Raw genomic sequence first — 12891 nt, forward strand, 5'->3', positions numbered from 1 at the left:
GTACAGGATCACTTCTGCCACTTCTAAGAATAAAAGGTTATTTTTCAAGCTCAGCTAGATCTAGGAGCTTCAAAGCAAGCCATAGGGCAGGCCAGGTTTAAGAGTGGAGAAAATGAACACAGGGAATGGGGTGGGGAGATTGATTGACCCTCTCCCCCCAAAGATAGGAGCTCTCGGCCCAGATAGTCAAATAGTCTAGAACTTGCAATATAGCCCAGGGTGGCCTTGTACTGGAGACCCCCCCTCCTCCTCTTAAGTTCTGGAATTACAGGTGTGTGCCACCACACGTAGGACCAAATCTCACTTCCTGTCTTCTTGGTTGTGACCCTAGCTTTTGTGACCCTAGCTGAGCCTAGAGACTCACTTCTACACAGTACTTGGCCATTCTTGAAAGCTGCCCTACGGAGTCTATTTGCTCCGGATCTCAGTGGGACTAAGGGGTGATATGACAACTGTTGCTATATGTGCTGTGTATTTAGAAGACAAGTACACCTAGACCATGGCATTGCAGTGTGAGAAACTATCATAGGTACAGAAAGTGGGCTCAAAGGGCTCACCTAACCCTATCTGAAGTATCAAGAAGCTTTGCTGGTTTAGGGAGATGGGATCAGCAGTTAATTGAATGCATTGATCTTCCAAAGAGCTAGAGTTGAGTTCCCAGCATCCACATAGGGTGCTTTACAACCACCTGTAACTGCAGCTCCAGATCTGACACTCTTTCCTGGCTTCCCCAGATGCCTGCACACATGCACATATGCACCTACACAGGCACACACATACTCATAATTAGAAATAAAATTAACTGAAAGGAAAGAAGGAAGGGAGAGAGGAAGAATGAAAGAGAGGAAAGAAGAAAAAAAAGATGGGCTTTTCAAAAGCTGTGTGGATAGGCCTAAAATTTCCACTCTTGAAAAGCCAAGGGAGGATAATTTGAAGTTCAAGTTCAGCCTAGCATGTATAGCAAGACCTTGTCTAAGGAAACATGAAAGGAAAGAAGACTTTGCAGGAAAGGTGATAGAGAGGCTGCCTCTTAAAGAATGAGTAGGAGTTATTTAGTTCAAGGAAACAACATGGTCAAAGTCAGAGAGACATGAATAAAGAAAACAGAAGACCTTTAAAGCCTACGTGGGCGGAAGCGGCATAAGGACCATATGTTTCATAGGGCTCTTTGATCAAGTCCCATGTTCCTGGGAGAGGGCGACATGTAAGGAATAAATCGAGCTTCGTATTCTTTCTTCCTCTGCCTTCTCTTAGCAACAGAACCTTCTAATTGCCACTCTCCCAGCATCTCCATTGTGCCAATTGCCTGAGAGAATTTCAGATCATTTCTCTACTAAAAAGTGCTTGAAGTAAAAAACAAAACATGAGGCTGTTTATCTCAATGCACAGGTTTAATTCTGAAAGATATTTAAGATAGCTTCAGGCCCTCTGAAGAGGGGGTGCTGGCTGACTGTTTCAACTGGCTAGAAAAACAGAGCATCACTAATAGCACATTGCTGGCTTAGGGGACTCCCTGATCCCCTGAACTTGCCCTCTCCTACCCTGCCTTTCTGTACCCTCCCATCACTACTTGGTAGCACTGTGAGCCTTTTGCAGATGGCCAGCCATAGATTCAGCCATGTCACCATGAAAGGTAAGGAAAAGGCACGCTGTCTCTTGTCAAAGTTAGTTGGAACAAGCATCTGGGGACACTTGTCCTGTTCCTTTGCTGTGGGCTACTCTATCCCCAGAGGGTGAGAATGTAGTCTCCCCCTGGGGCAGATGAGCACTGTGCCTATGTGCCTATGTGGGGTCATAGACTGACATAGTGAGGGGTGTGTGGGTCCCAGTGAGCTTTCCAGGCCCCCTTTAGCCCAAAGTAGTGCTGTGTGACTCATACACGTTGTTCTGTCTGTCTGTCTGTCTGTCTCCTTCCTTCTCTCCTGCTCCCCCTCTTTTCCTTTCTTTCTCCTATGTATATGTGTAATATGCCTGTGGGTGAGTATATGCACGTGTGTGGAGGTCCAAACTTGAAGTTGAGTGTACTACTTGATTATTATTATTATTCACTTTATAAAGACAGGGTCTCTCCTTGAACTCCAAGCTTGTCTATTCCATCTAGTCTAGCTAGCCAGCTTGCCTCAGGAATCCCCTGTCTCTGCCTCCCAGGTGCTGGGATTATATAGGTAGTTGCCACTCCTGACAGGTTTCTGTGTTGGTTCTGGGGAATCCGAATCATGTCCTCCTACTTGTGAGGAAATGCTTTATTCACTTAGCCATCTCTTCGGCCCTTGAGCCTGTTATCGTCTCACCTTTGCTTCCAGAATGCTGGGATTACAGGGTTGTGTCGTCACACTTGGCCTAACTGGCACGTTTTAGCTCTTCTGCTCTGGGTGTGGATCCGGACATCTGAATTTGTTAACTGCTAGCAGTGCACACATACAGTTGAGGATGAGAATGGTTTTTTAGAGTGTGAGACAGCCCTGTCTGGTGATCATGGGCTCCTGTGTACTGTGCACAGTCTGCCCCTCAGCCGCCACTGACTCCAGATACCACAGAGACAGGTCCAGACAGAGACTGATGGGTAGCATAGAAGAACCCACATTCAGCTGTTAGGTTCCAGAGGCAGAAAAGGCTGCCTGGAAGAGGCAGGCTGAGCTGAGGTACTGGAAAGGGCATAGTTGCCTCTGAAATGTCCCTTGATGGTTGCCTTGCAGCAGCAAGTGCTTTCAGTTCAGTTGGTAAAAATATTCTTGGCCTTGCCTCTAACAAGTATTCATGGTTCCTGCCTGTAGCGATTATGTAGTGTTTATGGCCTCTGGTCATGAATTATTAATGATTTTGAAATTGTGGCCATTGTAGTTTACTCAAAAATCATTAGGAAGCAAATTTGTCATACAGTGCTTAAGAAGAAAGTGAGAGAAAATCCCAGAGGAGAGACTGATTTTTATTCCCCATCTAACCTAACCCTCCCATCTCTCAGTGTGCACACTGCTAACCAGGGCACATGGTGCTGGGGGTGTGTGTGGGGGGGGCATGTCCTCTTGCTGCAGAGGAACCTCTGCAGCTCTGTGAACTAGAGCCTCTGGGTGCATTCAGGGCCATAGTGTAGGTCCAGAGCAGGTCACATAGATCTCATAGCTGAGCAGGTGACCTCTGGCACTGAGCACTGGCACTCTGACACTGCTCTCCAGGGAGAGCTAGTTTGCAGTGCAGCTACCTAGTTCATTTCCAGTGGCATTTGTTCCAGAGTGTCCCATGAATATTTGGCTATCTACTGTGTACATGTCAACAGTGAGAAAACCCAGTTACCCTTCTTCCTCTAGGGGTCCTCCTGGCTCAGGCTAGCTTTAGGTGAACTCCAACCTTCCTACTTCCTGGATGGGTGTCTCAGATAAGTGAGCCCTATTTACTCCTGGGCCTCCGCTCTTACCCACTCCAAGAGCCTCTTGTGATAATGGACTGCCATCTTTTGCAGTTGATTGGAGATTCTAAAAACCACTCATCTGTGAGCTCACTTTGTAAAGGACTGTAAAAGCCATTTAACTGTCCCACTTAGAAACCTTAAGCTTGCCTGCGTGTACATGCATCCACACTCTCACATACAGTTCCTCTGGGCACAGATTAAAGAGGCTTCCTTTCTCAGGCAAAGCAGGAGAGACCTGGATTTCAGGAACCAGCCCCCTCTGCCACCAAGGGAAGGCTCCCACTCACACCTGTTGCTCTCTTACACTCTTCCTATCTAGGAGCTCCATTCAGAGGCCAGGGAGCGGGATCAGTCATCTAGTCAATGCTGGGGTGTTTGGAAGAAGGGGCTGGCGATGTGGCTCTATGGCAGAGCACTTATCTAATATGTATGAGGCCCCAACTTCTGTCTGTAACACATCAATAAAAAGAAACAGTTGAAGGTTAACTATGTTCCTGATAGCAGTCCTCAGTTCCCTTTCCAAGATGAAACCACTTATGTGTCCTTCCAACTAGTAGTCATAGGTGCTTCCATCCACCTACCCTCTCTTCTTGGTTTGTGTGTGTGTGTGTGTGTGTGTGTGTGTGTGTGTGTGTGCGTGCAGATGGCTGCTATGTGTGCATGTGCTTGCATGTCAAATGACATCTTGAGTGATGCTCGTGAGGTTTTGTCCATCTTTTTTTTTTTTTTTTTTGAGACAGTCTCCCATTGTTCTGGAATCCACCAAGTCAGCCAGGGAGCACCAGATAGCTGCCCGTCACCTGCCTAGCACTGGGATTGCAAATCTGTGCTACCACACCTGGCTGTCTAATTTTTTTTTAAAAAAAATTCAGTTCTAGGGATTGAATTCAGGTCCTTGGGCTTGCAAGACAAGCTCTATACTAATTGAACTATTTCCCTAGTGAAAATGGGTACAGTAAAGAAACCCAAATACCTGTTTTTTTTTGGTAGCACAATAGCGTGTGATATAGTCTGGTTTCTCCTCCAGTTGTGCTGTTTTTAGGGGAGGAAAGTGTTCATTTCAGTTCACACTTTTAGGTAACAGTCCATCAATGAGGAATATCTTTCTTTTATTAAATTGTGGTGCTGTCAACTATTCTCATGACCTTCAGCATCTTCACTAAGTCCCAACTCCAGCAGGTCTCTCTCTCCTTCCCTATCCCTGTCCCTTCTCTCTCCCTCCTCCCTCCTCCTCACACCTAACCCATCTTGGAAGACTCCTGTCGCAGGACACATGGACTGCCTTTGTTCTTGTTATGGTGTCTTTCTATTTCACCACAGATGTAATAGAACATCATCTTTTATTTGAAACTTTGGAGATAAATGTGTTTCATTTTCTTAGATCTGGAAAGTAATGGTGTCCCAGTAGATCTTGTAGAAATATCCTGTGATGCAGCACATTCACATATGCATAGGGAAGCATGAAGAACATACCAAGTACGGTAAATGCAGTCTGCACATTATGTGCTAGCTCAGATTGGATTTGGGTACTAAGAAATGCTGTGAGTGTACTACTAGTTCCCAGTAGTAACTGCCTAGACTATTAATGGTCTCTTACTACAATAAAAATATTTTAAGGAATAATCTAAATCAGGAACTTCCTACACATATACAAAACCAGCCCAAGGTGAAGTCCTTAAACTAGAATCAGTGGATCAAAGGGTATATGTTTTATTGAAAGCAGTGTTCCCAGTCATCTGCTAATAGTGCTTGAAGGGCAGAGTTGTTGGCTGTTGACCATCTCTAGAGTGCTGGCCAGAATCAAGGGTGGCAGGCTTTGGCAACAGAGCTTGCATCGTGCGGGCCACTCCAGGCTTCCCCAGGCTCCTCATCTCACTGTGGATGGCAGCAGGGCAGTTTGTTTGAGAAGGACTTACAGGTGTGTCTAGACGCTCAAATTTGAGAACCATTTAGCCCTTGGCTCAGTGAGAGTGGTGATTCTTGTAGGTTTCCAGCGACACTAACCATCCAGCAGCACACACAGCCTTCTTCCTTCTCTGATGTGAGTGTCAGTGTTCTTGCAACTTGGCCTTCTGGTAACTGAGACATCCCTCCATATGTATGTATGTGCATATATATATGATCTTGTCTTTTGAAGGAAAAAAGCATGTTTAGGCTCAGTGGTAGATAGGGTGCTCGCTTAGCATGTACAAAACTCTAGGTTTGATCAATAGCATAAGAAGAAAAAGAGGAGAGAAAGAAAGGAGGAGGAGGGAGAGGAAGAAGAGGAAGAAAGCACTTAAGAAGGACGGGGGCAAGTGGCAGGAGGATGCATGCTGAGGCACTAGAGCCTGCTGTGGCAGTCAGCTCTCCAAATGTGCACTTTTACAGGAATGAGATCTTTTAGTTTGTATTTCTGGGCAGAGAAGAATGAAATCCATTTTGGATTCAACTGCCAAATGCTTTCCCAGTGTGAAATTAGCATTGTCTGTCTTTCTATGCTGTGAGGTCTTGGTTTCTGTAGGTTTTGAGAAATTGGCTGGCTACTAGCAGTGGTACCTTGGGACTTTAAAACTGGGCAAGCAAGTCGTGCAGCAAGATAGGAAGCCTGTGGCCACTGCAGCGAGCAACTCCGCTTCCTAGGCTCGCTCTCATTTAGGTGGCTTAGCCTCACTGGTGCCATAGGGTTGTGGTAAGTATTCTTTAGGTGCACTGTACATACCAGGAACTCCATAGATGTTGAAGTTTATAATTTAGGGCTTACGGGGGCAAAGGAGTATATTTGGAAGGCAAATGCCTTTAAAGACAAATGGGTAAAGGCACTTATGGCCAGTCTTGATGACCTGATTTCAATCTCTGGGGCCCACATGGTAGAGAGGGTGGATTGCCACAAGTTATCCTGTCACACACACACACACACACACAAAATAGATAAATAGATAGATAGATAGATAGATAGATAGATAGATAGATTAGATAAGATAGATGGATGGATAGATAGATGCAAAAAAAATGTTTCAAACCCAAGAGACAGAGTAGAAGTGTTTTCAGGAAAGAGCCGAACACAGACATGCCCAGTGTTTGTTACCGTGTAATGCCGTCAGAGAGCAGCCATAATCCTTCCTGTAGGACTTGCCTTACCTTTGAATCCCCAGCTGCCCTGAGACCCCTGGGAGCTGCAGGATATATGTCTTCAAATCCAGCCTTGGAAACCCCAGTTTAACAAGGGCAAGACCAAGACTCATATGCCAAACAGTGAAGAGAATCATTTTCTGATAAAATGCCAGGAAGAAGATTGACATGTCTAAAACCTTTCTGGTATCAGCTTAGCTTCCAGCACAAGATTAAACTCTAGGAAAAAACCCCTCAGAGAGCTGCAATTTCTGAGCAGAAAGAGGCTGTTTTGGATAAGCAATGTGCCCTTGTACCGAGCATCATCAAAGTCTCCTCTATCCTCCGATCTGAGGCATGAAATTGCCTTTAACACTTGCCTCCTCCCTCCACGTGGAAAAAAAAAGCCATGTGTGGAATATATAATGGGATTAGAAAAGGGAATAGTATCATCTAAGGAAAGGTGATGCCTGCAAGTGTCTCAGGAAAGATATCTTCAGGGCAAAGGCAACCCGACCGCAGGGTGGGCAAAAGCCACATGAACCCGTTCCTGCTGCCACCCCTGACATGAAGACACTTGCCTCCTCCCCTCTGTGCTGTTAGCTCTCTAGTCAGCTAGGTCTGGCAAAAGCCATAGTCTGTGGACTGGGGCACTGCATAAGCAATAGAAGTCCTTATACTAGCTTTATCTTAAAAGGGAAAATTGCAGCATCATAGTGCTGCAACTTCAGAGGTAGGTAACATCAGTGTCTGCATTAGTGTTTTTGTTGCTGTGAGGAAACACTATGACCAAAAGCAACTTGGAGTGGAGAGGGTTTATATCCCTTACTCTTGTATATCACAGTTCATCATCAAAGACAGTCAGGGCAGGAACCTGGAGGCAGCAGGAGCTGATGCAGGGTCATGAAGGCTGCTGCTTATTGCCTTGCTTCCCATGGCTTGCCTAGCCTGATTTTTTATGGTGCTCAGGGTGGTACACCTATTATGGGCTAGGCCCTTCTACATCAAACACCACCACAACCACCACCACCACCACCAACAACAACAACAAAACAAATAGCAAATAACTAAAACAAACAACAAAAAACCTGCAGCACAGGCTAGTCTAGTTGGAACATTTTCTCAGTTTAGATTCCCTCTTCCCAAAAGAACTCTAACTTGTGTCAAGTTGATATAAAACGAACCAGCACAATCAGCTATAACTGGATCCAAGTGTTCAGACTCTGGACTTCTCCTTGTCCATGCCATCCACTCTTCATGCAGACAATTTGCTGATGTAGTAAGGTGATTGCCAGCTACCCCGGGCTTACTGCATAAAGCCAGTTAATGTGGTCCAGGGGCTGGAGTCAGAGAGCCTAGGTAGTAAACACCATGGAACTTAGTTATTTCCTATGTAGGATGGTGATGAAACTGCAGCAGCCTCACGGGGAACTGGGGACTTGGAAAGTACCTAACTTGTAGGCCTAAGTAAGTGGTGCCCTCTCCTCCTTTATGACAGTGCCTTCCTTCACTGTCAGCAGTTCTAGCAGAAGGACCAGGAGGTCAGCCAAGTTTGGTGCCCAGACTGAGACCTGCCAGCTGGGTCACAAGAGTCAGGTGAGGAAGCCCACATTAACATTGTTAGAAAGGGATAATTTCCCAAAAGAAAATTAGATTATCATCACAGAAGACTGGGGAAAATATAGTGGGCAGGCAAGGGCCAGCCATCGACCACATAGCCACTTTATGACAGGAGTAATAGGGCTGACAGATGGGTGTAGTTGTTGACAGCAGCTTCTACGTGGAGAGTCCATGTCCACTCACTGAACTCAGCAGAGCTGTTCTCTCTTATATGTGAGACGTCTAGGCTAAGAATGGAGCCCACATACCTCTGGTACCCTAGCAAAAACAGGACTGAGCCAGCATGCTATGTTGTGTGCCACTTGAGAAAGAAGTGCCTACATGAGACCCTTTGGGCACATTCTCATTCTCCTGAGGCTTAGTTTCTCTATATGTACAATAGTTCCCAGCAGGCCTTCTTCTCTTACTGGTGGGCAGAGTTGAAAGACAAACACCAGGCCCAGGCTGACTTTGGCCACAAGAAGGCTCTCTTCCAGGCCACTGCTTTCCCTGGTCCTTACTGTAGACTCATAGTTACAAAAAAGGACCCTGGCCTGTGTCCACGGACTGGACAGGTAAATAAGAGGACAAGGTGGCAATGGCCAGATGGCATAAGATTCATTTGTTATTCATCTGATAGGTGACAGCTCCTCCAACCAAAGGAGTAGTTATGAACATGGGTTCTGATCAGAGGCCATTGAAATGGTTGCGTATCTCCCCATCACACATGTTCTCTACAGAAGATGCTTCCAGGGACCCATGGATATGAGAAAGCCCAGGCTGTGTTTGGCATTTGTATGTAACCTACACATTGTAAGCTTATGTTATCTCTAGATGGCTACATTCTCCAGTGCTGTGTGGCTGTCCTGGAACTAATTGTCATGCTGTCTCAGTGGACTCTGTAAGGGAGCAGTCTCAAGCTATAGTCATCTGAAAGGGGGAAGCTATGGCTGGTACTTTCTATACACATCTATACTTGGGGCAGGCTTTGCCAAGGGTCTGAGGCATTGGGGTCTTTGTTATGCCATGCCATGACATGTTTATATCAACAATACACATTCAGTCAGGACTTCATCTGTTTCCCCTAACTGAGAAGTCTAACATTTTTCAGATAACATCCTCAGGCCACTCATGGTTGGCTGGTAGAATGAGTTGGTGTGTCAGAGCAATCAAGATCTAGACCTGGGTCACATTGCTAGCGTTATTGTAAAACTACCAGTAGTCTAATGAGAAAAGCTTAATTTTTACTTCTAAAAAAAATTTTTTTAAACTCATCTAACTGAAACCTTGCCAGTAGTCAACACTATCCTTTTTGCAGGACCTTATTCTTGTGTTGTGGGTAGATGCCTCCACACAATCTTCTAGAGCACTACTTTTTTTCCCTCTAACTGTGTCTTCAGGCTTTCCTCGGTTTTTGATCTCCTCTGTTTCGGTGGCTAAACCTTTCTCTGTTGGATTTCAAATGAACTCTTTCCTTTATAGGCTCTTGTTGTTTGATAGATGCAATATCTTCTTTTACCCTTCTGATCATAATAAATATAGTTATTGGGTTTCTGTTTTTCATTGCTTGTTTGTTGGGCTGGGTTAGGTTGGTTTGGTTTGGTGTGGTTTGCTATTGGAATTGTTTTGTTTGGTTTTGACTTTTTTTGAGAAAGAATCTCTACTCAGATCCTTCAGAAAAATAAACAACAGTTATGAGCCATGAGATACGGCTTATGTATGTGATAAGGGCTCAGCTTACTTCACTATGTGTGTCTTTGATTATTTTTCATGATTATCAAATTGGGACCTCTTGTTCCTGTTGTTGGTTTTCCTGGATGTGGGATGATTGTGAATATGTACCTCGATTGCCTGTCTTCTCTCTGGATCCTGATTTTGTTGTTGTTTTGTTTTTTAATGTAATTTACCATCAGTGATTGTGGGCTTTGGACCAAATTTGCTGTAGTAGTGTGACACTGATCCATTATTAGTTAGTTTTCTGAGCCCAGCCCTGCTTACTCTTCCTCCAGATATGTCATGCCTTTCTGTGCCAGAAGCCCACCATCATAGTTCCTGAACACCGAGCAGGTGGACCACCTTCTGCTGCTTCTTGTGTTTCCATCTAGCTTCTGACTCCAGTTTAGAACTCTACCTCCCTGCAGACTGTGCTGCCTCTGGGTTTGGAGCAGCACACAACACCTTCCCCGGTGCCCAGCTCCTTCCTAGCTTCTGTTTCTGGATTTCTTTTTGCTAAGCCAGTTCTGTCTACCATCCAGTTCTCAGGATTTCTTAACATTTGAAATCTGCCATAGGCACCCTCATTTGCTCAGACTATCTCAGGTTTAAGTGGTGTTGTTTGTTTGGATGTGGGTAGGGAGAGACTGCTGTGTAGAGTTGCTCTCCTCTGCCTGAGCTGATCCAGCCTGATCAGTTCTCATGGTGACTTCTTGTCTGATGATATCCACTTTTTTGCCTCTGAAACCATGCAAAAGTTCAACTCTGGAGTCAGTGTAGCCTCTAGGGACTGTGTGCTCTCTAGTAGTGACTGGTTTATATGTTCTTTTACTCCAGCCTACTTGGCAAAGTCTCTTCACTTCTTTATGCCTCAGCTCCTCACCTGTCAAAGGAGAGCAAAGATAATAACAACCACTTTATAAGCTAATGAAAGTATACATTGAAATAGTGGGTGCCAAGTGCTCAACTTGGGGCTTGGTGCATAGGAGGTGCTAAAACACATTAGTACCCTTTCTCTCTTGTTCTGAGCAAACATCCCTCTGGTTTCCTTTCTCTTCCCTTCCTTTGTTGACAGGGTGTCACCTTGCCTCCCAAGTACTAGGGTTATAGGTATCCACCACCACACCTAGTCTGGAGCCAGCATTCCTAGTATACTTATTGTGTGCTGTGCCAATAGGTTTCGGAATTATAGCACTTCACTGGTTTTTTGTATACACTTTTGTGCAGATATGTGTAGAAACCAGAGGTCATTGTTGACAATCTTCCTCAATTGCTCACTGTCTTATTTTTTGAGACAGGGTCTCTCACTGAGCCTGCGGCTCCTTGTTTGGCTAGGCTGTCTAAACAGTGAGCTGCAAGGACTGCCTATTCCAGCACTGGAGTCCCAGCCCTGCATAGCAGCCATGCCTGGCTTTTACATTTGTGCCAGGGATTGGAACTCAGGTCTTTATGCTTGCACAGCATAAAGCCATCTCCCCAGCTTCATACTGTTGACTTTATACTCCATCTTCATTCCAGTGAACTTTCCTTCAGTCATGTTTCCCCTCCCACTACCTCCCCTTGTCTGGGACCTTTCCCTTCCCAATGCAGTCTATCAAACCTTCCATGGTCCATCTCTAGCCTGTCAAAATTGTCCTGAACTTAGATTCCGTCATCCATTTTTTTTTTTGTCTCCCATCTAGATGTCATCCTCAGACTTTATAAACAGCCTCTAACAGCCATTGATAAAATTATGATCTGAGATGGGACCAAGGACAAAGTCCCATGGCATGCCACCCTTCCCAGGAAGAGTAATTTAGATGGCAGGGTAAGATGATTAATCTGTTCAGTTCCTGTAATAGTATGTCCTTGTGGCTTGATTATGATAATATTAGCAACCACATGGTGGGTGTTATTTACCATGGCCAGGCACTGAGGTAAGTGTTTTTCATGTAATGCTATTATTTCTTACAGTACCTCTGCAAAGTATTGCATTACTCAGGACTTGAATTTAAAAAAAAAAAACTATCTGGAGGCAGCAGAAAGGGGCTGTGTACTGCAATGCAAGGCTCTGAAGAGGGGTTGCTTTTCAGAAGCCAATAGTAGGGAGGGTCATGATCTGCGAGCTCCCAGGAATTCCTCTTTCTGCAATTTCTGTTTTGATAGCTTGTTCTTACTGCAGCATTCTTCGTGCTTAGTGCAGGCCAGCTTTCTGGCTTACTTATTTATTTCTCACATTTTCTTTTTTTTTTCTCTTCAGAAGAGGTCTTGCCATGTAGATCTCACTGGTCTAATGGCATTTACTCTATAGCCCAGACAGGCCTAAACTTATCTAATCCTCCTGCCTCATCATTCTAAGTTGCTAGGATTATAGGAAGACGCCACCATGACTAATTTAGCCTTCCTGCTTTCTTAGTTCATCTGACAGAAAATCCAGTGACTTCTAAATGTGTTTACCCTCTGAGAAGGGTAGTCAGGTCTCCAATCCCAGCAGCACACAGGAGGCACAGGCAAGAAGATCTGGGCTAAATGAGGGAGGGAAGGAGAAAGGGAGGGAGGGTACAGAGGGAAGGAGGGAGGGAGGGAGGGGGAGGGAGGGAAGGAAAGAAGGAAGGTGAGAGAGTCTATGAAATTCTTCCTAGACCTTCTAACCCAAACTTACCAGGATTATTGGCCATGTTTCTGCTCCTGGGCCATCCATAGCAAGCAGCATGGTCACAGGTCTTGACCAGTTTCCAGGAATCTTAGGCTGTGACCTTGTGGCAAACAAAACAGGGTTGAGTCCACAGTCCAGCTGCTTGTTTTTATTTGACAAGTGAAAGGTCCTCAGGCTAGTTGTGGTGTCAGGAAATGCTGGCCAGTGTCTGGGGTCTGTGATGTCAGCCCCTGTCAAGACTCAGTGGGAGCCATGGTTGATTCTCTACAGCTTGCTTGGCACCTTGTCCTTGCAGAAGTCTCAGAACTTCGAGTTTCATGGAGACCATGGAGTCAGCAAGGCTAGGCTCTAGCTCCACCACTTCCTCCCCCTCTTGGCTGGCTCAGTGTTGCACCTTCTGCAGCTGGAGAACAGGGAGACTAGCAACAGCTGCTCTACAGTCAAGGTG

General features: G+C 45.3%; 1 protein-coding gene across 8 annotated transcripts in view; it reads left to right on the plus strand.

Moving 5' to 3' along the window:
- D430042O09Rik (RIKEN cDNA D430042O09 gene) overlaps window positions 1–12891 on the plus strand; it is a 166941-nt gene that overhangs the window by 20933 nt on the left and 133117 nt on the right. The window lies entirely within an intron of this gene.

Source organism: Mus musculus, chromosome 7, assembly GCF_000001635.26.
Source record: "Mus musculus strain C57BL/6J chromosome 7, GRCm38.p6 C57BL/6J".
Classification (NCBI taxonomy): domain Eukaryota; kingdom Metazoa; phylum Chordata; class Mammalia; order Rodentia; family Muridae; genus Mus; species Mus musculus.